General features: G+C 43.5%; 1 protein-coding gene across 1 annotated transcript in view; it reads left to right on the top strand.

Moving 5' to 3' along the window:
• Positions 1-26,018, top strand: part of RAD50 (RAD50 double strand break repair protein) — a 257,110-nt gene that overhangs the window by 96,205 nt on the left and 134,887 nt on the right. The window lies entirely within an intron of this gene.

Below are 26,018 nucleotides of genomic sequence, written 5' to 3'. Positions count from 1 at the left end.
TTGAGGTTTTTGTTTTGTCTGTATTTTCAGCTACACAGGGAACATTCTCAAGGGTAAATCATATCAGTTCAGTTCAGTCGCTCAGTCATGTCCAACTCTTTGCGACCCCATAAATCGCAGCACGCCAGGCCTCCCTGTCCATCACCAACTCCCGGAGTTTACTCAAACTCATGCCCATTGAGTCAGTGATGCCATCCAGCCATCTCATCCTCTGTCGCCCCCTTCTCCTCCTGCCCCCAATCCCTCCAAGCATCAGGGTCTTTTCCAATGAGTCAACTCTTCACATGAGGTGGCCAGAGTACTGGAGTTTCAGCTTCAGCATCAGTCCTTCCAATGAACACCCAGGACTGATCTCCTTTAGGATGGACTGGTTGGATCTCCTTGCAGTCCAAGGGACTCTCTAGAGCCTTCTCCAACACCACAGTTCAAAAGCATCAATTTTTCGGCGCTCAACTTTCTTCACAGTCCAACTATGGTAAGACATAAAACAAGTCTTAGTGAATTTAAGATTAAAATTATGCCAAGTATCTTTTTTCTCCCCCTGCTGTGTCACATGGCATGTGGGATCTTAGTTTCCTGACCTGACCGGGAATGGAACCTGTGTCCCCTGCAGTGGAATCAAGGAGTCTTAGCCACTAGACCACCATGGAAGTCCCATACCAAATATTTTTTGGATCACGGTGGTACACAATTAGAAATCAACAACACAAGGAAAACTGGAGACTACACATGGTGGAAACCAAACAGCACACTCCTGAACAACCAAAAGAAATCAGAAGAGAAATCAAAGAATGCCTCAGAACAAATGAAAATAGAAACACAATTTACCAGAACCTATGGGCTTCTGCAAAAGCTGCTCTAAGAGAGCGTTTTACGGTGATAAATGCTTGTGTTAAGGAATCAGAGGGACTTTGCTGGTAGTCCAGTCTTCCCTGGTGGCTCAGACAGTAAAGAGTCTGCCTGCAATGCGGAGGCCCAGATTCAATCCCTGGGTCGAGAAGATCCCCTGGAGAAGGGAATGGCAACCCACTCCAGTATTCCTGCCTGGAGAATCCCATGGACAGAGGAGCCTGGTGGGCTACAGTCTATGCGGTCACTGAGAGTCAGACACAACTGAACGGCAAACTCTTAAGGATGCATCCCTGGTGATCCAGTGGCTAAGACTCCGTACTCCCAGTGCAGGAAGCCGGGGTTTGATCCCTGGTCACTTCAGTTCAGTTCAGTCGCTCAGTCGTGTCCGACTCTTTGCGACCCTATGAATCGCAGCATGCCAGGCCTCCCTGTCTATCACCAACTCCCGGAGTTTACTCTGTGTGGATCACAATAAACAGTGGAAAATTCTGAAAGAGATGGGAATACCAGACCACCTGACCTGCCTCTTGAGGAACCTATATGCAGGTCAGGAAGCAACAGTTAGAACTGGACATGGAACAACAGACTGGTTCCAAATAGGAAAAAGAGTACGTCAAGGCTGTACATTGTCACCCTGCTTATTTAACTTATATGCAGAGTACATCATGAGAAACACTGGGCTGGAAGAAGCACAAGCTGGAATCAAGATTGCTGGGAGAAATATCAATAACCTCAGATATGCAGATGACACCACCCTTATGGCAGAAAGTGAAGAGGCACTAAGGAGCCTCTTGATGAAAGTGAAAGAGGAGAGTGAAAAATTTGGCTTAAAGCTCAATATTCAGAAAACTAAGATCATGGCATCCGGTCCCATCACTTCATGGCAAATAGATGGGGAAACAGTGGAAGCAGTGTCAGACTTTATTTTTTGGGCTCCAAAATCACTGCAGATGGTGATTGCAGCCATGAAATTAAAAGACACTTACTCCTTGGAAGGAAAGTTATGACCAACCTAGATAGCATATTAAAAAGCAGAGACATTACTTTGCCAACAAAGGCCCGTCTGGTCAAGGCTATGGTTTTTCCAGTGGTCATGTATGGATGTGAGAGTTGGACTGTGAAGAAAGCTGAGAGCAAAAAAATTGATGCTTTTGAACTGTGGTGTTGGAGAAGACTCTTGAGAGTCCCTTGGACTGCAAGGAGATCCAACCAGTCCATCCTAAAGGAGATCCAACCAGTCCATCCTAAAGGAGATCAGTCCTGGGTGTTCACTGGAAGGACTGATGCTGAAGCTGAAACTCCAGTACTTTGGCCACCTCATGCGAAGAGTTGACTCATTGGAAAAGACCCTGATCCCTGGTCAGGGAACTATTAACAGATTGCACTTGAGGCAACTAAGGGTTCAAATGTTACAACTAAAGATCCTGCATGCTGCAACTAAGACCTGGCACAGCCAAGTAAGTAAATAAAAAAGAAAGAGAGAAAGTGCTCATTAAAAAAAGAAATAAATAAAAGAAATTATAAACACTGTAAATAAAAGCTTAGCTTTTGCCTCAAAGAACTAGAAAAAGAAGAGCAAATTAAAGCCTAAAATTAGCAGAAGGAAGAAAATAATAGATCATAGTAGAAAATAAATGAAAATAATAGAAATAAATGAAATAGAGGTCAGAAAAACAATAGTAAAGATCAATGAAACTAAGAGCTGCTTTTTAAAAAGATAAGCAAAATTGACAAATCTTTAGTGAGACTAGTAGAAAAAATAAGAGGACTCAAAATAAAAAGTGAAAGAGGAGAAATAATAACTCACACTACAGAAACACATACAATCGTAAGAGACTACTATGAATAGTTATATACCAATAAATTAGATAGCCTAGAAGAAAGGAATAATTTCCTAGAATCATACAACCTAGCAAGACTGAACCAGGGAGAACTAACAAGTCTGAACAGGCCAATAAAGAGTAAGGAAGTTGAACCAGTCATCAAAAACCTCCCAATATAGAAATCTCGAGGGCAAGATGGCTCCACAGGATTATTCTACCAAACAACTAAAGAGGAACCCCTATCCATCTCCAACTCTTCTCAAAAACTGAAGGAGAGGGAACACTCCCAAATTCATTTTACGAGGCCAGCATTACCCTGACACCAAAGCCACATAAGCACATCACAAGAAAAGAAAATTATAGATGAATATCCCTGGTGAACATAGATGCAAACATTCTCAATAAAAATTAGCAAACTTAGTTGAAGAACTCATTATAAAGGTTATATGCCATGGCCAAGTGAGATTTATCCCTGGGATACAAGGATGGTTCAACAAATGTAAGTCAATAAATGTGATATCTCACATTAATAGAATGAAGGAAAAAAATCATATGATCATCTCAATAGATGCAGAAAAAGCATCTGACAAACTGCAACATCCCTTCATGATAAAAATCCTCAATTGGTTGGGTGTAGAAGAGACATAGCTAAATGTAATAAAGGCCATATACAACAAACCCACAACTAGCATTATAATTGATAGAGGAAAATGGAAAACTTTTCCGGTAAGATAAGGAACAAGATAAGGGTGCCCACTCTCACCACTCTTATTCAACATAGTACCCTAAGTTCTACCTAGAGCACTCAGGCAAAACAAAGAAATAAAAGGCATACAAATTAGAAAGGAAGAGGTTAAGTTATTGCTATTTACTGGCTATATGACCTTTTATATTGAAAACCCCAAAGACTCAACTTAAAAATTTCCTGGATCTAATCAATGAATTTTGTAAAGTTGCAGGATATGAAATCAATGCATAGAAATAAGCTGCTTTTCTATACACTAACAATAAAACATCTGTAAAAGAAAGTGTCTCATTCACAATAGCATCAAAACAACAAAATAACTGCTATTATGGCAATTATGTTGTAATATAACTGTATAAAATCAATACGCTGTACACCTTAAACTTATATGTATTGTGTTTCAAATATAGCTCAATGAAAATAAAAATTTTAAAACTTACTATAATGCTACTGTAATCAAAAGAGTATGGTACTGACACAAAGATAATACATATCTGTATTCAAATTTATACACATATATATTTGGAACAAACTTGAGAGTACTAAAACAAATTCTTACATTTATAGTCAATTCGTTTTTAGTAAAGGTGTCAGGACAATTCAGTTGTGTTTACAACAAATGGTGCTAGGACAGTTGATTATCTACATTCATGAAGAAGTTATATAATTACCTCACATAAATATTCAAAATGGATCATAGACATAACTGTAAGAGCTAAAGCTATAAAATGTTTAGAAGCAAACACAGGAGATTATCTTTAAGAGCTCCGAGCTACACTACCAAAACCACAATACATAAATGAAAAATTGACAAATTAGGCTTCAAAATATAAAACTTTTGCTTTTCAAAAGACATCATCAAGAAAATGAAAAGTTAAGCTTAAGATTTGAAAACATTTGAAATCCTATATTGGATAAAAGACATATCTAGTATATAAAGAACTCAGAAAGCCGAGAAAAGAAAACAAAGAAATGAGAGAACAAACAGAATGTGAACAAGAAGAAATGGAAGATTTAAGCCACAATACATCAATAATTACATTAGATGCAAACATTTCAGCATCACTTACTACTAGATAAATGCAAATTATAACTATGATGAGGTACTACTACACATCTATTAGAATAAAAAATATTGGCAAGACCAAGTATTGGTGAGAAAATGGAGCAACTGGAATTCTCATACATTTCAGATGGAAATACAAAATGATACAGCCACTTTGGAAAAGAATTTGACAGTTTCGTATAAAGTTAAACAACATTTATTATATGATCCAGCAATCCTCCTTCTAGATATTTATCCTAGATAGATGAAGATGTATTACAAGTTCACACAAACACCTGTGCACAAATGTTTATAGCAGTTTTATTTATAGCTGTCAAATACTGGAAGCAACTCAAATATGCACCAAGTAAATGGATAAACAAACTCATACACCCATGCAATGAAATATTACTCTTCAAAAAAAGAAAGGGAGGGAGGGAAGAAAGAAAAAGAGAGAGAAAGAAAGAAAAGAAAAAGAAAGAAGGAAACAGAAATGAACCCACGATTTGGGTGAATTTCTTAGTCATCGTGCTGAGTAAAGGAAACTGATCTCAGAAGGCTACATGCTGTCTGATTCCACTAATATGACATTCTCGAAAAGACGAAACCATGTTGATGGAGATCAGATCATTAGTTCCCAGACGTTCTGGGTGGAGATAGCATCAAGGAGTTTTCTGTTCTGTATTCTGATTCTGTGGTGTTGGTTACTCAAATCCATACCCATGTTAAAATTCATAGAGCTGTTCACCAAAAAAGTTTTTTTTTTTCCCCCTGTGGGGGACTTTCTCGGTGGTCCAGTGGTTAGGAATCCTCCTTGCAAAGCAGGAGACATGGGTTCGATCCCTGGTCAGAGAACTAAGATCCACATGTGGCAGAGGAACTAGGCTGTTACTGCTGCAGCCGGAGAGTCCACACGCCACAACAAAAGATCCCACGTGACCCAGTAAGAATTCCGTGTGCCACAGCTAAGGCCTGATGCGGCCAAATGAATAGATATTTTAATTTTAAAAGTTATTTTGTTTTACTGTAAGTTAATTTAAATATAAATCTAAATAAATCAAAATAAAGAATAAACTAGCTGACCCTGAACCACGCTGAGTTAGGGATCCAATTCCCCCATATAGCCAAAACCTGAGATATAACTTTTGACTGCCTCCACTCTTGACAGTATACTAATATCCTACTGTTGCCTGAAACCCTCACAGATAACACAAACAGTTGATTCACACGCGCACACACACACACACACACACACACACACACACATTTTTGTTTGGCTGCACCTGAAAGCTTGTGGGATCTTAGTTCCCCAATCAGGAATCAAACTCTTCCCCCTGCAGTGGAAACACAGAGCCCTAACTACTAGACCTCCAGGGAATTTCCTAACACGTATTTTCTATATGTATTATGTACTGTATTCTTAGAATAAAGTAAGTTAGAGGAAAGTAAAGTTACTAAGAAAATAGTAAGGAAGAGAGAATACATTTACAGCACATATGTGTATTTATTTTTAAAAATCTTCATTAAGCGGGCTCATTGCAAGTTCAAACCAAGGCTGTTCAAAAGCCAGCCCTACTGATGTATGCAGTCAGTTCAGTCACTCAGTCACGTCCAACTCTTTGCGACCCCATGGACTGCAGCACTCCAGGTTTCCCTGTCCATCATCAACTCCTGGAGCTTACTCAAACTCATGTCTATCGAGTCAGTGATGCCATCCAACCATCTCATCCTCTGTCATCCCCTTCTCCTCCCACCTTCAATCTTTCCCAGCATCAGGGTCTTTTCCAATGAGTCAGTTCTTCACATCAGGTGGCCAAAGTTGACGTATATACAACAATATGATAAATCGCAAAGTAATTCTGCCGAGTCAAAGAAGCCAGGCTGAGGGTGATCCCATTTTTATAAAATTCTAGAAAATGCAAACTAATCTATAGTGACAAAAAGCAGATTCTTGACTGCCTAGGGGAGGGGAGGCCAAAAAAAAAAAGGTGGAGGAAAGGATTGCTAAGTGGCACAGTGAAACTTTTAGGGGTGATTGATCTGTTCAGTCTCTTGATTATGGTGATGGTTTCACAGATGCAAACATATTCCAAATTTATTAAATTGCCCAATTTAACTAAGTTCAGTTTCTCCTTTGTTAATGATACCTCAGTAAAGCTGTAGAATAAAACACAGTGGTTGCCCTCAAGGAGCACAGGTTCCAGTGACAAGGAAATTGACAGTTCTGTGACCCAGAGTTACAGGAATAGAAACTGTGGGAGCCCAAAGCTAGAATACCCCCACCCACCCCACCCACCTCAGACATCCTCCTGCAGCTGGTTACCTCTAACACTTTAACTTTGCATCCACAGCTGGAGTGACAGAAAACACAGGCCAGCTGATGGTAAAGCTGAACACATGAGAAAACTTTTTCTCTTTTCAGATTGCTCTCCCAGCACATATCTTTTGTCCTCATTCCATATCCCAATCATTCACAAGCTGTGTGAATTTGAGCTAGTTACTTGGCCTCTCTAACCCTCACTTTCCTCATCTATAAAAGATGGGTGATTAAAGTGCCCAACTGGCAAAGTGAAAAAGACCAAGGCTATAAAGTATCAACATATCCCCAACTGACTGGAGGATGCATCTGGGAAAATTTTGCTTTATACATCATGAATACACACATACACATACACACACACACACACACATATATTCACACCATGCATGTAACACTTTTGATACAGAAAAAAAGAGAAAGAATTGCAACTCTGGGTTAGGACAGCACAGTCCTAAGTAAGGTTGGGTACCTTCTCATCCCACTTACTTCCTAGGTCTGGGAGTGCCCCATTTTGGTTATGGTTGGGGCCATGAGAGCCTCTGGGGGGTCTCTGACATCAGAGCTGGGAGTCCAGACACCTAGCCCGGTGTTCTGACAACAAGGGACCGAGGCCAGGAGAGGAACCAGAAAAATTGTCACTTGGGAGCTGGAGATGGAAAAGTAGGGGAGGTAGTGAAGTGGGAAGCTATTTTATGAGCCACAGCACGCTGTGTTGTAGAGGCAGGATGAGAAGGCAGGAGGGAGGGAACGAATGAGCCAGGGTTCAGTACACACATTCATTCCCTGCATCTGATCACTCTGCCATCCAACACTTGTGGACTGCCAGCACTGTGCTGGGATCTGAGGGAGCAGGGCCGGCCCCTCCCCGCCACTGAGCTGGCACTGACACAAGCCTGAGGGGTGAGGGTGAGGAGAGAAAAAGGGATGCTTGGACACAATTTTAGTTCTGTCAGTGCATTTGGGGCTAAGCCATTGGCTTTACTCACCCTTGTTCCCTGGATTTGTTCTCGCTGCCAACTGGGCCAATGTTTAGGGTGGAAATCAAGAAGCCGTGAGATATCGAGTGGTCAAGAGAAGGACTTGAGACCTAAGATGAATCATCTCTACTTCCCCTTGGCCTTTCAGGTTCAAGGTCCCACCTGACCTCTTCCCTTGACTGAACTCAGATCACCGCTGAGACTCAACCGGGTAGGCCCCCAGAAATATAATGGCCCCTCGCGGAAGACAGAGCTTGGTCCAAGGACTTGTCTCTGTCCCCATCTGGGGAGTGAGCCGATCGGCCTAAGGCTAGGGAAGGCTTTGCGCTAAGAGGTGGGCACAGTGGGTTTTAGAATTAACACCTGTCAGCCACCAGAGGGCAGTGTTGGGGCATGTGAATACCCCAGAAAACTGTCCCTCAGCCAGGGAACAGTAACGAGAGCTTGGTTTCCTTTAGCCCAGGTTTCCGTGTCAGACAGTTTTCGTTTGTTTCCTGATGTCTAAAGCACCTTAAACTCTTAGGACCAGTGTACGTTCAGGGGCTTCAATGGCAGCCTTGCAGCCGGTCACCGTATCCGGTTTCAGTAGGAATTATTAGGGAAATACCCGGATCAGCCAGTAGAGGGAGCCAGGAGGCTGAGATCGTGGGTCCCTGGCCAAAAGAGGAGCTGAGGTCCCCAAACCTCTAGGAAATCGCTCTGGATTTGGGTGAGTAGGGAAGGGGAGTTGGCAAGATGGCACGAGGTTGGAGACAAGCGTCGTGAAAAAGAGGATGGAGAAGAGGAAAATTCACCGCACGACTTCAAAGACCAGGAACACGAGTGCTCAGTTTGAGACCGCTTCTGTCACAGAGGTCTGGGTGGCTGGTCAGCTTTGCTGTGTGAACAGGATTCAGTGGAAAGGGCTGCGTGCTAGGAGCAGCGCTCAGAGAGTATCTGGACAGACCGCAGATGGCAGGAGCAGGGAGCCAGTGGTGGTCATGGGAACACAAGCCCCTGGAACCTGCTGCTACCTTGGCAAAGGCCGTGGGTGGGCAGACGGGAGCTGGAGCCTGCTCATCCAGGTCTCAGGAGCCAGACCAGACTAGCACTCACTCATCTCTGAGTTACAGGAGAGGGCTCCCGGGCCATGAAGCAGCAGGTGGGGAGACAGGGGGCAGGGACCTTAGGTCCACAGGAAGAAGCCGCAGGGGTGGGAGAAGACAGAGATCAGGCTTCCACATGATGGGATTCTGCTCCCTCCAGCCCATCCCACACCATCCCCTGTATCACACACAGACCCAAATTCAAGCCACCGACACTAGAGCAATAGCCTCCTAACTGATTTCCTTGATTAAACATTAGTACCCTCATCTGTTTCTACACAGAGGCAAGAATTTTTTTTTTTTTTTTTTTCAAGAACATGTCAGATAAAGTCCCTCTTCTGCTTGAAACATTCAGTGAGTTCCCACAGTAGAAGAAATGCTGAGTCCTCTCCATGGCCTGCACGGGCCCTCCCTTCTCTCCCTAACCTCGTCTCCAGACCCCCAGCTAACATGCTCCGGCATCTCTGTCTTCCTGCTCTTCCTCAGCCACACCAAGTTCACGCCGCTTCAGGACTCCCGTGCTTGCTGCTCCTTCTGTTTGGCTGTGCCTTCCACAGAGGTGGCTCCTTTTCACCATTAGCAGAGAGGCCTTCCCTGATACCTACGGTGGCCCTTGCTCCCCAGCACCTCCTCAATCTCCCTCCGTCACCTCAAGTACCCGGCCTTTACCACGATCTGAAATGTCCTTTGCTTAACCACTGACTTCCTCCACTGTGATGTAAGCATGTTGAGGGCAAGGCCTTGCCTGTCATCTTCACTATTGATCCTTTGTGCCTGGCACAGAGAAGTATTAGTCATTCAGTTGTGTCCGACTCTTTACAACCCCATGAACTGTAGCCCTCCAGGCTTCTCTGTCCATGGAATTCTCCAGGCAAGAACACTGGAGTGGGTAGCCAGTCCCTTCGGCAAGGAATCTTCCCAACCCAGGAATCGAACCCAGGTCTCCCACATTGCAGGCAGATTCTTTACCATCTGAGCCACCAAGGAAGCCTGGCACATAGAGGTGCTCAGTAAATAGTTTTTGAGCAAATCAGTGTTCAGCCAACTCTATACAGTAAGTTTGATTATCACTGCCAATTTACAGAAAGGGAGACTGAGGCCTAGAAAGGTTAGTTAACTTGCCCAAAGAATGGGCAGTAGAATTTGAACTCAGGTAGCCTGAGTTTCAGGGCTTCCAAAGTGGTACTAGTGGTAAAGAATCTGCCTGCCAGCGCAGGAAGCCTAAGAGACGCGGGTTCGATCCCTGCGTCGGGAAGATCACTTGGAGGATAGCATGGCAACCCACTCCAATATTCTTGCCTGGAGAATCCCATGGATAGAAGAACCTGGCAGGCTACAGTTCGCAGGGTCGCAAAGAGTCAGGCATGACTGAAGCGACTTAGCACATAGCCTGACTTTCACACTGATAGCTTGGTCTGGTGGTTATTTTCCTCCACCTTTGTCTAGCGCTCACCACGGTTTACAGTTGTTCCATCTGCCTGTTATCTGACCCCACTGCTGGTGTAATGGAGCTCGAGCAGGCCAGGGTCCTGCTCCCTGCCACGTCGCCAGTACCGAGAACAGTGTGGCACATCACATGTGCTCGGTGAGTGTTTGCTGGGTGCTGGATAATCAGCCACGTGACCAGACCAGGGAGGGATGGATCTGGAGGGCCTGAGGGCACGGGTGGTGGCAGACGTCCTCAGCCCCAGCTGAGGCCACGCCCAGAGCCCCACGGTGCCTCCACTGGGGGCACAGGGCTTCTCTGAGGGCAGGCGACGGACGTGACCTTGCTGGCTCTTACATCATTACAAAGGTCATCAGCTCCTTGAATCTTCAAACTGGGGGTCATTCCCCAATGAGGGACCTCTACTTGGCCTTTGTTCCTGACCACAGCTGGGAGTCCAGCCTGTCCAACCCTGTCCAGCCTGATACCCAGGGTTCTGAGTGGATCTGTATAAACGGCAGCCTGGCTTCCACTCATTACATGATGTCAGCACCTTTTTCAACTTCTGAGAAACAGGAAGCACCATGATGTGTGGTGGGGTTTGAAAGGACGATAAGAGACATAATCACATTTCTCTGGTTTGGGCATGGAGGGCTGGGGTTCCTGTTTCCTCTGACTCGAACGCATCACCTTTTCCCTTAAACCAGAATTCTGGAGGATGAGGACTGTGTGGAAAATATGCTTTGGGAGGCGGGGAAAGAGCAGGAGGGTAAAGAGCATTAAAGTTACTATTATGAATGTATCATACATATAAAATATAGTGTACATGGACAGTTTAAAGTTTAACAAAATAAAAACCCATGGTAACGATAACCCTATATGCAAAACAGAAAAAGAAACACAGAAGTACTGAACAGACTTTTGAACTCCGTGGGAGAAGGTGAGGGTGGGATGTTTCAAAAGAACAGCATGTATATTATCTATGGTGAATCAGATCACTAGCCCAGGTGGGATGCATGAGACGAGTGCTCGGGCCTGGTGCACTGGGAGGACCCAGAGGAGTCCGGTGGAGAGGGAGGTGGGAGGGGGGATCGGGATGGGGAATACGTGTAACTCAATGGCTGATTCGTGTCAATGTATGACAAAACCCACTGAAATGTTGTGAAGTAATTGGCCTCCAACTAATAAAATAAAATTAAAAAATAAATAAATAAATAAATAAAAAATAAATAAAAACTAAAAAAAAAAAAAAAAAAACCCATCGAATGTGTTTCTTCCACAGCACCCCTCTCGGTCCCCACCAGAAGTAACCACTATTTTGATTTTCTGGTTAATTATTTCTTTGTTATTCTTTATAATTTTATCACATATGTAAATATCCTCAAATTACATATGATTATATTTTACTGGGTTTTGAACTGCTCATAAATGGAATCAGTATTTAAAACTGGCTTTTATTGCTCAACAAAATGTTTTCAAATTCATCCACATTGACCCATATAACTGTACATTTATTTACTGTATTTACTATAATCGGGTGAATGGATAAACCACAATTTATTTACATTTCCCCTCAACTTTTATATTAAAAAAATTTTTTTTTGGTTTATTTTTTGCTGATTTTTGGGTGCGCTGGGTCTTCATTGCTGCCCGATCGATGGCTTTCTCTAGTTTCTGTGAGTGGGGGGCGGCATTCTCTCTAGTTGCAGTGCACAGGCTTCTCGTGTTGAGGTGGCTTCTCTCATTGCAGAGCAGAGGCTCTTGGCATGCAGGCTTCAGTAGTTGTGATGCACAGGATTAGCTGCCCCCACAACTAAGATGTGGAATCTTCCCACATCAGGGGTCAAACCCATGTCCCTGTATTAGCAGGGAGATTTTTTACCACTGGACCACCAGGGAAGTCCCAAGTGTTCACTGTTAAAAACAATGATGCAAAAGGATTAGGTAATAGATAAATAAGATAATTAGATAAATAATAAGGAAATCTGGATAAGGCATAGGCTTTAATTAATAATAACATATCAGGATTGGTTCATCAGTGTGACAAATGTACATTACTTACATGCGTGCTAAGTCGCTTCAGTCGTGTCTGACTCTTGGCAACCCCATGGACTGTAGCCTGCCAGGCTCCTCTGTCCATGGGATTCTCCAGACAAGAATACTGGAGTGGGTTGCCTTGTCCTCCTCCAGGGGATCTTCCCAACCGAGGGATCGAACTCACGTCTGTTATGTCTCCTGCGTTGGCAGACAGATTCTTTACCAACTAGTGCCACCTAGGAAGCACCACATTACTTACATAAGATGTTAATAATAGGGGAAATTCGGTGTGGAGTACTCTGTACTCTCCTCACAAAATTTACCATTTTTTTTGTAAATCTAAAACTATTCTAAAATAAAATTTTATTTTAAAAAAAGCCAGTGCTGTTAGGAACAAACTTATGCTTTCTGGTGTACACATGCAAGAATTTTTGTAGACTACACAGTAAGTTGAGTTTCTGGGTCCAAGAATGCACCCATCTTCCATTTTACTGGGTACTACATTTCAAAAGTACGAGTTTACACTCTTGCTTACACTAATACTTTAGAACGTGTAAGAATTCCTTTTACTTCACACCCTGGGCAAGACTTGTAATATCTGACTTTTTCATTTTTGCCAGTCTGGTGGGTGTGAAATGTTATCTCATTGCGGTTTAATTTTGCATTTCCCTGACTACTAACAAGGGTGAACATCTCTTGATATGTTTATTGGCCATCTGAGTTTCCTGTTCTGAGAAGTGCTTATTCATGTCATTTACCTTCTTTTTGTAGTGGGTTATTTATCTTTTTCTTATTGATAATGAGGACTTTGTTACATGGTCTAGAAATGAATCCTTTGCCTTTTATACATGATACAAATATTTGTCCTAGATTGTGGTTTGTCTCTTCACCCTCCTTATGGTACATTTGAGAAATGTTGACTGTATCCACCTTTCCTTTAATAATCTATACTTTGGGGATTTATTTGCAAAATCCTTGTCTTGGTGCTGGAGAGGCCTGTGTGCCCCTTTAGACCCCCTGCCACCCCTTCTTTAGCTTCTTCTGTGTCCTGGGAGGCATACCAGTGTGGACTCCATTAATGAGTCTGTGTTGGAAGGCTCCCCATTGGGTCTGGCTGGGAGCTCAGCCGAGCTAGGATACGTGTCCTCCCGGCCGCCGTCTTGCAAGGTTGTTGAGCGCCACGCAGCGCAACGGCTGTGTCCCTCGGCTGAGGGTCCTGGCTCCTACCCGTGACCCTCTCCACTCAGCCCTCCGGAGCGCAAAGTTTTAGATACTATTTCCTCTCTTGTTGCAGCTCCTGTGATGAGTCTCAGGAGACTGCATTTTCCTTCACGGTGTTCCTACACCCTGTTCTCACTTTTGGCTTCCCCGGTGGCTCAGTGGTATAGAGTCCACCTGCCAGTACAGGAGACGCAGGAGATGTGGGTTCGATGCCAGGGTCGGGACGATCCCCTGCAGAGGAAATGGCAACCCACTCCAATATTCTTGCCTGGGACATCCCCTGGAGAGAGGAGCCTGGTGAGCTCCAGTTCATGGGGTCGCAAAGAGTCAGACACGGCTTTAAAACGACTAAACATCAGTTCTATTTTTAGCTTTTCAAGAAACTTCCATACTGTTCTCCATAGTGGCTCCACCAATTTACATTCTCACCGACAGTGTAGCAGGTGTCCCTTTTCTCCACACCCTCTCCAGCATTTATCGTCTGTAGACTTTTGGAGGGTTTCCCTGATAGCTCAGGTGATAAAGCACCTGCCTGCAATGCAGGAGACCCCAGTTTGATTCCTGGGTCAGGAAGATCCACTCGAGAAGGGATAGGCTACCCACTCCGGTATTCTTGGGCTTCCCTTGTGGCTCAGCTGGCAAAGAATCTGCCCACCATGCGGGAGACCTGGGATTGATCCCTGGATTGTGAAGATCCCCTGGAGAAGGGAAAGGCTACCCTCTTCAGTATTCTGGCCTGGAGAATTCCATGGACTGTATAGTTCATGGGGTTTTTGATGGTGGTCATTCTGACTGGTGTGAGGTGACACCCCATTTGGTTTGCATTTCTCTAATAATTAGTGATGTTGAGCGTCTTTTCATGTGCTTTCCTGCCATATGTATGTCTTCTTTGGGGAAATGTCTATTTAGATCTGCCCATTTCTTGATTGTGGGTTTTGGTTTTAAAAGACTGGTTTATTTTAAGTTAGTTCTTATTCTAGAATATAAATCTTCAGGGGTCCCAGCTGAAAACAGCATTATTTACCGGAACTGTGCCTACCTGGTGGGCACTGAATTCCCATTTTCGTTCCCCCTTACCCTTGAGACCTCGTAAAACTCTGCTTTATCCACAGTCCCTCAGCCACAGCTCTTCTGTCAGCGTCTCTGTGGCTCAGCTCCTCGTTCTCTAGACCAATGGTTTGTTGCTGTTCAGTTTCTGAGTCGTGTCCAAATCTTTGCCACCTCGTGAACTGCGGCACACCAGGCTCCTCTGTCCTTCACTCTCTCCATAGTTTGCTCAAATGCATGTCCATTGAGTTGATGATGGGCTCTCTAACCATCTCATTCTCTGCTGCTCCCCTCTCCTTTTGCCTTCAATCTTTCCCAGCATCAGGGTCTTTTCTCATGAGTCAGCTCTTCCCATCAGGTGGCCAAAGTATTGAAGCTTCAGCTTTAGTATCAGTCCTTCCAATAAATATTCAGGGTTGATTTCCTTAGGATTGACTGGTTGGATCTCCTTGCAGTCCAAGCGACTTTCAAGAGTCTTCTCTGGAACCACAATTTGAAAACATCAATTCTTCAGCACTCACACCTTCTTTATGGTCCAGCTCTCACATCCATACGTGACTACTGGAAAAACCATAGCTTTGACTATATGAAACTTTGTGGACAAAGTTATGTCTCTGCTTTTTAACATGCTTTTTTGGAAACTTTCCCTTCAAGGAGCAAGTGTTTTTTAATTTCATGGCTGCAGACACCGTCTACAGTGATTTTGGAGCCCGAGAAAATAAAATCTGCCTCTGCTTCCACTTTTTCCTCTTTTATTTGCCATGGAGTGATGGAACCAAATGCCTTTACCAGTTTTTTGAATGTTGAATTTCAAGCCAGCTTTTTCACTTTCCTCTTTCACCTTCGTCAAGATCTTTAGTTCCTCTTCACTTTTTGCCATTAGAGTGATATCATCTGTGTGTCTGAGTTGTTGATATTTCTCCTGGCAATCCTGATTCCAGCTTGTAAGTCATCCTGCCTAGCATTTTGTATAATGTGCTCTGCACATAAGTTAAATAAGCAGGGTGACAGTATATAGCCTTGATGTACTCCTTTCCCAATTTGAAACCAGTCCGTTGTTCCATGTCTGGTTCTAACTTGCTTCTTGACCTGCAAATAGGTTTCTCAGGAGACAGGTAAGGTGGTCTGGTACTCCCATCTCTGTAAGAATTTTTCACAGTTTGTTGTGATCCACACAGTCAGAGGCTTTAGCAGAGTCAATGAAGCAGAAGTAGATGTTTTTCTGGAACTCCTTTGCTTTCTCCATGATCCAATGAATGTAGCCTATTCATTCTCTTGTTCCGCTGCCTCCCAGGAGACACTGGCAGTAAAGAATCTGCCTGCCAATGCAGAAGACATAAGAGACAGGGTTTTGATCCCTGGGTTGGGAAGATCCTTGGAGTAGAAAATGGCAACCCACTCCAGGATCCTTGCCTGGAGAACCCATGGACAGAGGAGCCTAGTGGGCTGTACTCCATAGAGTTGCAAAGAGTCAGACACAACTGAAGCGACTTAGCACACACGTATTCTCTGCCTCTTTGAAACTCAGCTTATATATCTGGAAGTTCTCAGTTCACACACTGCTGAAGCCTAGCTTGAAGGAGTTTGAGCATTACCTTGCTAGCATGTGAGATGAGCACAATTATAGAGTAGTATGAACATTCTTTGGCATTGTCCTTCTTTGGGATTGGAATGAAAACTGACCTTTGCCAGTCCTGTGGCCACTGCTGAGTTTTCCAAATTTGCTGGTATATTGAGTGCAGCACTTGAACAGCATCATCATTTAGGAATTTAAATAATTCAGCTGGAATTTCATCACCTCTGCTAGCTTTGTTCATAGTAATCCTTCCTAAGGCCCACTTGACTTCACACTCCAGGATATCTGGCTCTAGGTGAGTAACCACACTATCATGGTTATCCAGGTCATTAAGACCCTTTTTTGTATAGTTTTCCTGTGTATTCTTATGACTTCCTCTTAATCTCTTCTACTTCTGTTAGTTCTTTACTGTTTCTGTCCTTTATTGTGCCCATCTTTGCATGAAATGCTCCCTCGATATCTCCAATTTTCTTGAAGATATGTCTGCTGCTGCTGCTGCTAAGTCACTTCAGTCGTGTCTGACTCTGTGTGACCCCATAGACAGCAGCCCACCAGGCTCCCCCATCCCTGGGATTCTCTAGGCAAGAACACTGGAGTGGGTTGCCATTTCTTTCTCCAATGCAAGTGAAAAGTGAAAGTGAAGTCGCTCAGTCGTGTCCGACTCTTCGCGACCCCATGGACTGCAGCCTACTAGGCTCCTCCATCCATGGGATTTTCCAGGCAAGAGTACTGGAGTGGGTTGCCATTGCCTTCTCCAGAAGATATCGCTAGTCTTTCCCATTTATTATTTTCCTCTATTTACTTCCATTGTTCATTTAAGAAGGCCTTCTTATCTCTCCTTGCTATTCTCTGGAACCCTGCACTCAGCTGAGTATGACCAATGCTTATTAGTCAGTAAATGCCTCAAGTTAAAAGCTATGCCATGTCTGGCTCACTTTTAAGTTTCCCTCTCTCTGGAGCTTTCATATTTTATGTCTTTATTGCCTTGTTGTGCTCTGATTTTTAAATAGATTTTTAAAACTATTTAACCAACTTTCCTAATTGTTCTTAGGGCTTCCTGGGTAGTTCAAACAGTAAAGAATCTGCCTGCAATGCAGGAGATCTGGGTTCCACCCCTGGGTTGGGAAGATCCCCTGGAGAAGGGAATGGCTACCCACTCCAGTATTCTTGCCTGAGAATCCCATGGACAGAGGAGCCTGGTGGGCTACAGCCAAAGGGCTAGTTTGTGAAAGCTGGTTTGCTTAAGCCTGAGGGATGACTGTACATTGAATGGCATTTGATTATCCATTTTCTTGATTATCCAGTTTCTTGCTCTAGGAGCAACTGAATGTAACAGCCATCACTATAAATCCCTGAGAGTTAAAGATCAAGGGACCCTGACTGCCACTATGGCCTTGCTGCCAGTCGTAGAATGATGTCCACCTTGCCTCTGATGATCATGTGCCCCCAAACTGGCCACTGCCACTCCAGGGATCCCATCATGCCCACTGATATTAGGAAGCTCATGATGGCGGCACCCCCCACCTTCCACCCAGTTTACAGAGAACATGCACTGCCAAGCTGTGTCATGGTGCCTGCTTCTCCCCACTAGTGTTAGTGAAGTTACTGTTGCTGTGTTAGTGAAGGACCGTCCCCTGTGCCTTCTAGGCCCTGGAGTCTAGGGAACATAGAGCTTCCAAACCACAGAAAGGAAGTTCTGGCATCACTATTTCGTAGGCCAGTATCGAGGTCAGGTTTCAAAGCGCCTTTCCAGCAAACTGTCAGCATCAGCTCCAAGAGTTCTTGCCAAATCATTAAATCCTGAGTCACAGTGAGTCGCCTGCATGTCGATGAACTCAGCCCTACTCAACTCTATGTTCTTCTAGACTAATAGACTCAGGTCCACTGTGCTCTGGATTTGGACAGCGTCTATTCGTGAGCTCCTGCAGGCCTTTTGCTTCCCTGCCAAGACTGAATGTCAGTTTTGAAGCTATTGCCTTTCAGATTCACACCTGCCTTCTATACTCTGCTAGGACTGGGTTCTGCAAACCAACTTCTCCTATGCCAGCTGTTTCTCTGTTAGACTCTGTCAATAGCAGGTGCTAGACTAGGAAGCTGGAGGAAGAAGGGACTTGCTTTTTCCTGTTTGTTTCCTAGTCCCATCTCTGATATTCATATTCCTAACCCTAAGGTTAACCCTGGCTGCAGAAGTTTGTTCCAGTAGCAGCAAGTGATTACACTTTGCAGGTTTTCCAACATTCACAGAACCAACCTCGGCACAAACTCGTTTCCTGGATCCCAGCACCAGCCCCCTGGCACCCGCTCAGAGATCTGGATCCCATCCCCAGAGACCCCTTTCCTCCCCTGGCTCAGAAACACTACCGTCAGTAGGGCAGCGCCCCTCCTCCAGGCGCCTGAGTTTCAGGCCCTCCAAGATTCTAGGTTTTACTATTTCTACTCCTTCCATTCGATTCCCAGCCATAGGGGTGAGAGCTGCTTCCAACAGTTACTAGCTTCATGAAATACCTTATTGTTCCCTTTTTGCACTTCCTGTTTTCAAATACCTGCTTAATGGTTATTAATATTCGATTCTATTAAAGTAACCAGCATAGTTTCTGTCTTCTAGTTGGGCCCTAAATTGTACAGTCTGAGATCTGACTCTGATTATTGGCCTGTAGACAGTGAGGGGTGTTGAGGGAGGGTTACAAGGAGAACAAATGTCATCATGTAAAGCACATGTTTCAGGAAAAATGATTATTCTGTCTCCAAGCAAGGAGACGCTACTCTACTCTGGTAAGAGGGAAAGGGCTTCTTATGCCAATTAAGGAAACCTCAGGAAAATTGAAATCTTCAAGAGTCTCAGGTTTTCTCACCCAAAAGTTACTATCCCAGGTCTCATGGTCTCACTCTTTCCCTTATAAGAGCCCCAATTATAGAAGAAGGCCAAAGGTACACACCTATTCTTCCTTGAAGCTCTATGAAGACCTGCAAGTAATCAGACCCTGAGCCTAATTTTCAGCTCAGTCTGCCCTGAGACTGTAGGAGATAAGGGCCTCCTTTAAAGTTGCCATAGAATATTCTAGTAATTGGAGCATATCTTAAAGTGGAATTGGATTGTCCTGAGCCTATCATTCTCTTTTGGTAAGGTCAGGAGAGTACGCTGCAACCCTTGTAATTATTAACAACATGGTTCCCATAAGTTCCCAGCCACTTTAACTGCCATTGACTTGTTCTCCATCTTCCCTTCACCCAAATTAGCCAGAGTTTAAAGCTTAAGACATTCCCAAGCCACTACACATCAGAAGTTATTGCCACTCCACTTATTCCCAGCAAAAAGCTCCTATTATTTTACAGAGGTGAGGGATCCAGCTGCAAAATTCCATTCCAAGGATTCATTACACCTGATACCGATTGTCATAGCCCAGTTCTCCTCAGAAAGCAGAAGGTGAGGCAAGGATTGGAGTGCTGACACTTTATTTGGCAGTTATAAGCCTAGGCTGGTGATGCTGAGGAGAATGGAGAAGTGAGGGAAGAAAGACGTGAAGGAAGATGACGTGATGTACTGGCCACACCATCTTTCCTAGAGACTAGGAAACCCTCATGATTCATATTCAAATCTTCAATGTCTGTGATGTAAATGGTGCTTCCTGCAGATTGTGCAGTTCACATATACCTTCAGTGGTCCTGCAGGCTTTCTTACATGGTCCATGCTTTCTAAGAAATACTTTTAGTCATCACCATTGAGTGTGGTATTTGCTGTAAGCTTATCAGCTGAAAGACATTCCTTTCTATTTCAACCCTGCTGAAAGTAGTTATAATAAATGGATTTTGAATTTCAGTAATTGTTTTATTTCATCAATATAATGTAGTTTATCTCTTTGGTTACTGTAGTAAATTATATTAATGGATTTTTAATCTATTTAACCTTGAATTCTTGAAATAAATTCAACTCAGTTTATTACACCATATATGTTTATATGTACTGGACATGAATTGATAACATTTGTTTACAGTTTTTGCATCCATGTTCATGAGTTTAGGATCATAAATTTCTATTCTTATATAATCCCCCTTGGATTTTACTATAGTAAGTATTAGTTTCATAAAATGAACTGTGAAGTATTCTATTTTATTTTCTGTAAAAGTTTATGTATGTTTAGAATTACATGTTGACTTGGAAATTTGTGGAGACTTACCAATAGAACTCTCTGGCCTTTGTGTATTCTTTGTGGGAAGATTTTAGATGATTGATCAGATTTCTTTAAAGGTTATAGAACCCTTTTGGTTCCCTTTGCCTTCTGGCATCAGTTTTGGGAATTCCTGTCTGGAATAGGACACATGTTTGTATGCCCTCTCTTTCTGATGTAGATGGAATGTCACATTGTCAGATGAGGTCTGGCCTCTTATGTGGCTGCCGATCACCAGATGATGTGACTTGAAAGTACCAGGAGTTGAGCTCTGGTGGAGTAAACCTTGACTGATGGGGTGTGGGAGAGAAAAGGGAGCCCAGCATATCAGCTCCCCTCTCTTTTGCCCTTTCTCTGTACTGTTCTAAAATATTCTTTCTTCTTTCAATGCTTCCGCAGGATGTGATGGGCAGACATACTTGCTGAGACTTGTTGTGTGTCTTTCTGCCTCCATGTGATGGTATGATTTTTAGAACTGACGTGTGGTTCTCCAAGGATAATGGAAAAAAGCAATTGTTTTGTTTGTTTGTTTGTTTTTTGGTGAAGCCACTCAGCATGCGGGATCTTAGTTCCCTGAACAAGGATCAAACCCATGTCCCTTGCAGTGGTTAATCATTGGACAGCCAGCAGCTGTTGATGTGGCAGCACCCTGGGATGGAAGCATCCTGGAACCTGAGCCGACCTGTGGAGGACAGCTACTTTGCAGGGCTGTCCAGGTGACACCCACAGTGTGATTAAGAAAGAAACTCCCCTTGTGTCCCTCCGCTGAGATTCAGAGGTAATTTATTACTTTAGCATCCTCCAGATAATTCTGACTGATGCATATTCAGAGTTGTAGAAGATGGATCTGAAAAGACTACAGTATAAAAACAAGAGCTCTGGAACAGGAATTCTCTGGCAGTCCAGGGGTTAAGACTGCACTTTTATTGCTGAGGGTCCAGGTCCCATTGCTGATTGGGGAGCCAAAATCTGACAAGCTGTTCTGTGATGCAGCCAAAAAAAAATTAAAAAAATAAAAGCAAGGTCTCTGATAGAGGAATGCCCAAAGTAATGCAGGGCATCTAATACTGCTGGTCTAGGCAGAGAGAGAATCAAAAATATTAGTGTAACTCATTAGTGTAATTAGCTAGTATTAGAGCCTGACTGTGGGAGCAGAGAGAAAGGGATAGATGAAAACATCCAAAGGATAACTGCAGGTTCCCTGTGTGGGAAAAGACAGATGTCCTGAGACAGGGTGGGTAAAGGCACAGAAATGGGAAAATCCCTGGGTATGCTGGAAGAGCTTGCATTCCCTACAGAACTTCTTCCCAGTTTTCCACATAGAACATTTATTCATGGGACACATACATATGCCTTCCGAAATACAATACTACATATATGTACCCCAACCCTGATGCATTTTTAAACAGAGTGATGAGGCGGCGAGCTCAACAGAGAAAACCTTTAGGTTTATTCCCAATATAGCATATTGGTAGCATATTGAAGTTCACAGAATACAATTGGAAAGGCTCAGAATGTCAGCTAAGGGGACATGTAGTACATTATTAGGATAAAGAAACCATAGTAATGGTTTCATGATCAGAATATTTAATCTGTTTATTAAATTTAAATATTTAATATTTAAATATTTTACATTCTTATTTCACTACAATTTATTAAACAGACAAATACAGAAATATAAATCTAAAAATATTTTACAGCCTAATATGTCAGCTTGTTGGTTATATACAGGCATTTTACTGTGTTTTATGTTTTGGAAAGTTGGTTGAGGATTTTGGATTAAGACGTAATGCACGAATAGTCTTCCCATTTAAAATAATGGCAATGAGGCTCCTGTTTAGCATTTTCTTTCAAGCAATGTTTAATGAGAGATGCCTGTGTTTCTGAATGGTGGCGCTTAGAGGAGACAATGGTATGACCTGTAAAGAAAATGGACTTGAGAACCAGAAAGTTTTGTTTGCAGCAGTGACATGTGGACGTGAGTGTATTTTATCAATAGCCCTGACTTGGCAGTTATGGAGAGAGCCTGAAGTAGGGAGCTGGTGATGGCTGCGTATAGGTGACAGGTGAGGGCCTCAACTGAGGCACCGATGGAGAGGGGGAATCGGAGAGACATTCCAGAGGCTGGATAGTTGATGGAAGGGCACAGAGGGTTAAAGTCAGGGAGTCTTCCAGAAGGGTGATAGGAAGGTTCAGTTCAGTTAAGTCGCTCAGTTGTGTCCTACTCTTTGCGACCTCATGGACCATAGCACGCCAGGCCTCCCTGTCCATCACCAACTCCTGGAGTTTACCCAAACTCATATCCATCGAGTTGGTGATACCATCCAACCATCTCATCCTCTGTCATCCCCTTCTCCTCTTGCCCTCAATCTTTCCCAGCATCAGGGTCTTTCAAATAAGTCAGCTCTTCGCATCAGGTGACCAAAGTATTGGAGTTTTAGCTTCAATATCAGTCCTTCCAATGAACACCCAGGACTGATCTCCTTTAGGATGGACTGGTTGGATCTCCTTGCAGTCCAAGGGACTCTCAAGAGTCTTCTCCAACACCACAGTTCAAAACCATCAATTCTTTGGCACTCAGCTTTCTTTGTAGTCCAACTCTCACATCCATACATGACTACTGGAAAAACCATAGCTTTGATGAGACTGACCTTTGTTGGCAAAGTAATGTCTCTGCTTTTTAATATGCTGTCTAGGTTGGTCATAACTTTCCTTCCAAGGAGCAAGCGTCTTTTAATTTCATGGCTGCAGTCACCATCTGCAGTGATTTTGGAGCCCCCAAAAATAAAGTCAGCCACTGTTTCCCCATCTATTTGCCATGAAGTGATGGGACCAGATGCCATGATCTTAGTTTTCTGAATGTTGAGCTTTAAGCCAACTTTTTCACTCTCCTCTTTCACTTTCATTAAGAGGCTCTTTAGTTCTTCTTCACTTTCTGCCATAAGAGTGATGTCATCTGCATATCTTAGGTTTTGATATTTCTCCCAGCAATCTTGATTCCAGCTTGTGCTTCATCCAGCTCAGGGTTTCTCATGATGTACTCTGCATATAGGTTAAATAGGAAGGTAGTCATGGTTATATTAGCCAAGTAGGGAACCTCGAAGGAAGAGGACAAAGAAGGACAAGGAAGAGCAGCAGCAGCAGGTTTGAGGGGATGCAGATGGATGACAGAGAGGGGGCTTTGGTTTTAAATGCATTGTGTTCAGGTGTTCTCTGGAAAGGTTCCTCTGCGTCTCTCCAAAACTTAACCTGATTTCTCACTCTGGCACCTCCCACTGGACATTAACAGCAGCATCACTAAGGCAGAGTGCAAATAGATGCTCTTTTATTGGAATAAGCTTTTGAGAGGGAAAATAAGACTCATGAAAGTCTTTCTGTAACCTGGAACCTGCCAGGCCCTCTCCTCTGCTCTACTAGGTTCTAGAGCCCCGCAGTAGTCAGGCCTAGGTGAGGAAGCACTTCATATAACTTGTAGGAGTCCCCCTCTCCCTGACCAGGGGCCACCCCACCTGATTGGTATTGTTTTATAGACTCAGCCGGGGAATCATTGTTTCCACCTTAAATATCCTTGGTAGGTGTAAGAAGTTCCATTTCTGTGAGTGTCATGCAACCCTGAGAGCTTTGGGCTTCTCTGAGACTGGTAGATTGGTAAGAGTTGATGAGTGGGACTTTAGATAGGATATTCCACCCTTAAATCCACAATAACTATATTGGACCTTGATCAAGAAGTAGGAAAATGACAGTTTTTTTTTCCCGCCAAATTAATTTTATTTTTATTTTAAAAATTGATGTATAGTTGAATTACAATATTATTTTAGTTTCAGGTCTACAACATAGTGATTCAAAATTTGTATAGATTATACTCCACTTAAATGATTTAAAAATATTTAGTGTATCCCCTGTACTGTACAATATATCCTTGTAGCTTATTTATTTTATACATAGCACTTTGTGCTTCTTAATCATTACCTCAATATTGCCTCCCCCTGCTCCTCTCCACGGGTAACCAGTTTGTTCTCTATATTCATGAGTCTGTTTCTTTTTTGTTACATTCACCTGTTTAATTTTGTAGATTCTGCATTTAAGTGATAACACACAGTATTTGTCTTTCTCTGTCTGACTTAATTCACGAAGCATAATACCCTCCAGGTCCATCCATGTTACAAATGGCAAATTTTCATTCTTTTTATGGCTAAGTAGTATTCCATTAGATACATACATATATAGAGAGAGTTATATACATATATGCATATACATATATATATATAGTTTCCCTGGTGGCTCAACAGTAAAGAATCTGCCTGCAGTGGCAGGACACACAGGAGAGGCAGATTTGATCCCTGGGTCAGGAAGATCCCCTAGAGGATGAAATGACAGCCTGGAGAATTCCATAGATAGAGGAGCCTGGTGGGTTACGTTCCACGGGACCACAAAACATCGGACACAACTGAAGCGATTTAACACAGACGCGTAAGTTTACAAGGGCAGGGAATTTTGTCCTTTTTATTCACTGATGAATCCTGGTTCCTAGAACAATCCTGGAGCATATGGGAGCTCAATAAATATTTGCTGACTTGAGTTAAACTGACATTCAGTCTCTTCTCAAATTGAGTTTCCTGTTTCCTGTCAGTTTCAAGAGTACTCAGCGTGGTGCTGTGCTGACATCTCTTAATCAGCTCAGCCCCAGCTCTTGGGGCTTCGTGGGTGCACAGGTTGGGAACCTAAGCCACAGCAGAGTGCTGACTACCTTGCCTGAGTTTGTGCTGGAAGGCAAATGCGTCTTCTTGCACAAAAGAACTTGCATTCTCCCACTGGGAGCCTGTGTGCAATGGCCCTGGCCCCTCTCCCACTCCCAGAAACAGCAGGAGCAGTTTCTTCACGCAAGCAATGGAGCACAACACGTGCAATCCATGCAGCTAATGCCAGGTTAAGGGCACCATCTGTAAGGCCCTCTAGCACATGTGCGCAGCTCTCTCCCAGCTCACCGTGCTGGACCTGTGATCAGTAAACGAAGGAAGGAATTAGTGGCATAATAAATGTTGTTACTGGGCCACTCCTTCAGGTCTCAGGTTTTTTAACTTTTTAATTTTTGGCTGTTCAGGCTTTTCTCTAGTTATGGTGAGAGGGGGCTGCTCTCTTGTAGTTGGATGGCTTCTCATTCCGGTGACTTGTTGCAGAGCATGGGCTGCAGGGCATGTGGGCTTCGTCATTGCCGCTCCCAGGCCCTAGATCACAGACTCAGTAGCTGTGAAACGTAGACTTAGTTGTTCTGTGGCCTGTGGGTTCTTTCCAGATCAGAGGTCGAACCCCAGGTCTCAGTTTTAAAGTATATCTTTAAAAATCATATTTTCTGAATCCTTCAGAAATTTCCTCAAGCAGAGGAACTTTCAAATATGGTACCGATAGTGGTAAACAGTCTGATTGGGTTGTTGTTCTGCCTAATGCTGTTCTTCCCTGGGAATATAGATGGTGAGCACCTCTAGAACAGTCTCCCCAGTATAACTGCCTACCAGTGCTTCTCTGCCTGCTGTTAGGCCACAATGTCAGGTGAGGTGAAGAACTCCCCCAGGTCCACAGTGCTCCGGGCTCCACAAAGAGCATTTCCAGCCCCCTCCCCAATCTGGCAGTGGGACTGGTCTGCCACATTCTTCTCATAGATTGGAAAGAGACCTAAATACAGATTCCTACAGTGCCCTCC

This window comes from Muntiacus reevesi, chromosome 1 (assembly GCF_963930625.1).
Source record: "Muntiacus reevesi chromosome 1, mMunRee1.1, whole genome shotgun sequence".
NCBI classification, from domain to species: Eukaryota; Metazoa; Chordata; class Mammalia; order Artiodactyla; family Cervidae; genus Muntiacus; species Muntiacus reevesi.
Note: the sequence above shows the minus strand (reverse complement) of the source record. Positions and strands in the feature narration are given on the sequence as shown.